The sequence below is a fragment of the Brassica oleracea genome, chromosome C2 (assembly GCF_000695525.1).
Source record: "Brassica oleracea var. oleracea cultivar TO1000 chromosome C2, BOL, whole genome shotgun sequence".
In the NCBI taxonomy this organism is placed as follows: Eukaryota; Viridiplantae; Streptophyta; class Magnoliopsida; order Brassicales; family Brassicaceae; genus Brassica; species Brassica oleracea.
The window spans coordinates 17,921,032-17,924,722 of record NC_027749.1 but is presented as its reverse complement, the minus strand read 5'-3'; positions in this window follow the sequence as shown (position 1 = coordinate 17,924,722).

Sequence of the window (3,691 nt, the reverse complement as noted above, 5' to 3'; positions counted from 1 at the left end):
GAGCCATTGTCGACTGCCCATCCAATGTTTTGTGCAAGGAGGTCTCGGCCCAGTAAGATTCCCCGCTATCCATGGGAGGCAGAGCTCTTTGCCGTGCAGTTTAAGAAGTCATCATCTTTACAATATTTTCCAAGCAGCACTCGTCCAAGGAGGCTTTCCGGATTATTGAGTATGCACCAGCTTAGTTTCGCTAGGAAAGCGTCATTAAAACTCTGAAAATCTCTCAGTCCTAGGCCTCCCTGTGTCTTTGGCAGCGACATAGTCGACCACGAGACCCATGCCATTTTCCTATTTCCCTCTCTATCATCCCACCAAAATCGGGTTAGTGCCGACTGAATCCGTTTACAAAGAGACACTGGTAATTTGAAACAAGTCATTGCATACGACGGGACTGGTGAGAGAACGCTGTCTAGCATAACTAGCTTTCCGGCGGCAGATAGAAACTTTGTAGACCACCCCTTAGCTTTTTGTGAAATCTTATCGACTATGGATGTGAAGAGATCTCGTTTTCTTCTTCCAAAATACTCCGGTAAACCGAAATACTTGCCAACTCCTCCTTCTTTATCAATTTTTATCTCCTTCTCGACTGCATTTTTCAAGCTCAGCGGGGTTTTACTGGAGAAGGTAATAGATGATTTGTTGCGGTTAATTAGCTGGCCTGAGGCCTCCTCATATTTCTTGAGAATCGTCATTAAGGTCTTGCAACAGTCCTTACTAGCTCTAATAAAGAACATAATATCATCAGCGAATAGGAGATGGTTAACTTGGGGACTCCCCCTAGCAACTCTAATTCCAACCAAAGACCCATCTTCTTGTGCTCGTCTGCACAGACCCGAGAGGACCTCACTACACAAGATGAATATGTATGGTGAGAGAGGGTCTCCTTGCCGGATTCCTCTACTCGGTTTCACACTTCCTCTAGGTGAGCCGTTAATGAGGAAGGAGTAAGTGACAGTAGAAACACATTGCATGATCAGGTTTATCCACTTTGGATGAAAGCCTAAGCGCTGCAACACAGCCCGAATGAAGTCTCATTCCAATCTATCATAAGCTTTGCTCATGTCGGTTTAAACCACCATTGAACATCGCTGTTCCGCCTTGGACGTTTTGAGGAAATGGAGGACTTCATGTGTGATAAGGACATTGTCCGAGATCGCTCTTCCCGGGACAAAAGCGGATTGGTTTTCAGAGATGATCGACGAGAGGATAGGCTGCAGTCTCTTTGTCAATATCTTGGAGATGATCTTGTAGTATACATTGCAAAGAGAAATGGGGCGATAATCAGCCACTGTTTATGGGCTCAGGATTTTTGGGATTAACCTAACGTGCGTCTCGTTTATCTTCGACGGCATTTCCTCAGACACAAAGAATGCATGAATCTCTGTAACTATCTCTGCTCCGATAGCCTGCCAGTTCGTTTGGAAAAAAGACGCCGAGAATCCGTCTGGTCCCGGGGCCTTCTCAGCATGGATGGCAAATACAGCCTCCCTTATCTCCATAGGAGTAGGAATTGCAATAAGAGTGTCGTTCTCTGCCTCTGAGATCATCGGATTTAGGGCTTGGGCAACAATCACCTCTCTGTTACCTTCTGATGTGGTGTATAAGCTCTCGAAGTAAGACACAATGACTTTGGCAATCTCGTGTTCTTTATAGACATATTTCCCTCCCATGTCTTCGATCACGGTAAAAGCATTGATCCGACGCCTATTTTTTGTGGTGGCATGGAAGAACCCGGTGTTCCTATCTCCTAATTTTAACCATAGCAAACGACTCTGTTGCTTCCAATATTCTTCTTCAGCTGCATACGCAGCTTTGAGTTCAGCTGTGACTTTGTTGATTTGTTCTACGTCGTTTGTTGGGCTGGTTAAAGTCAATTCGAGTCCGGCTTTCTTATCCTCTATCAGCCACTTGCTATTACGATGTTGGTTCTTGTTCCACTCAGAAATCACAGATCGCATAATGGCAATACGCTCGCGCACAGATTTATTGCAAGCTTCCTTCCAGGCTTTACTTACTAGGTTTTTAACCTCTTCGTTATCCTTGAGTCTACGATCGTAACGAAACAAACCTCTTCTCTTCTGTCGCACATATTCAAAGCTAGATAGGAGTGGTTTGTGATCAGAGCCCTCGTAGGCCAATTAGTAGCTGCGAGCAGTGGGGAACATTTCGGCCCAGGTTGTGTTGGCTGCTGCTCGGTCCAGACGGCATCTCACAAAGTGATCGCCTCTTTTCCCTCTCCAAGATAAAGGATCCCCCGAGTGGTGAAGATCATAGAGGTCTCCTTCGGAGAAGAACGTGCGCATATCCGAGAATGATCCCTCTGGTCTTATAGGTCCACCAACTTTCTCCGAGTCATCGATTAAATCATTGAAGTCTCCTGAGATAAACCATGGTGCCTCCCGGGCATTTGTGTTATCGACCAAATAGTCCCAAAGTAATTTTCTATTTCGAGGGTCAGCATCTCCATAAACAAAGGACGCATAGAAAGTCTTTCATTGAAATTCAATACAAGTATCCAAAATATTAGCAGAGGATCTCAAAACTTGTAACTTTATCTTCTAGTTCCAGAATAATGCCAAGCCGCCAGCACCATAACCCACTAGGGAGACTAGAAAGTGATGATCATACATAAGCTGCTCTGTTTCCTTCAGGACAACTTCATCTTGATTCTTTGTCTCGCTGAGGAAGAGAATGTCGGGAAAAGAAGTCCGCTTCAGTTCCCGTAAACGCCGAACTGTCAGGGGGTTCCCCAGCCCCTGACAGTTCCAGCTCACCACATTTAAGGAATAGGAGGAGATGGATCCCGAAAATCGATCCTCTTCTTTGTGGTCTTGGGTATCATGTTGCACAAAGGAATATTATCTTAGCTAGTTGATTTCCTTGATCCCCCTTCCAAGCCTCGAGAGCTGTTTGGGTTTCCTCGTTTTCGTTTCTCTTCCTTTTCAAGTTGTGGGGCTTCAGAGGTAGGGATTTTGCGTTGGCAGAGTGGGAGTCTTCCCGTTAATACTTTTCTTTTGCGAGCACTCGCTCCAGCCACTAGGTGGGAGCTGCATTGGACCGGTTTTCAACCTGGTGGTCTTCCAGGTTTCCTCTTCAGGACAGGGAGGTCTTCAAGGGCATTCTCAGGCGGCATTTCAATAGCTTGAGGGCCCAGCCGATGTAGAGCTGGGATTCTTTCAGAAGTAGCCAGTTCTTCATCTTGGGGGTCATGGCTTGGTTGGAGTGTTTGAGCTGCAATCGTGTAGGAGATGGATTACACCCCTCCACAAGGCCCATCGAATAACAGGCCCTAATCCAGCAAGTCGGATCGACGTTTGGTCGGCTCAGCGGCTAAACCCGTCGGCTTGGGCTTAGAGTACTTTTAGCCACGACCAGAAGTGCCCGGCTTGGAAGGAGCCTTGTCCAGGCCCGTATACTCGGCCCCTCGCACCAAGGCCCAAAGAGGTACGAAATTACGGCATCAGGGGCAGGAGTCCTATAAAAAGGGAAGGGGAAGCAACAAGAGAGGGATTTTTGGAACCATTGAACAGACTGAGCGGCTAGATCTAGGGTTTTAGGTTATCTCTTTGATCTTGTTACGCCTCGATCTTGTTGCTCTTTCATCTTCTCGTCACTCTTGTAACCCTTCAGACCAAATCTAAATAAAACGTCTTTAGCCATCCCATTTCTGACTTCTTTCATCTTAGTCGAC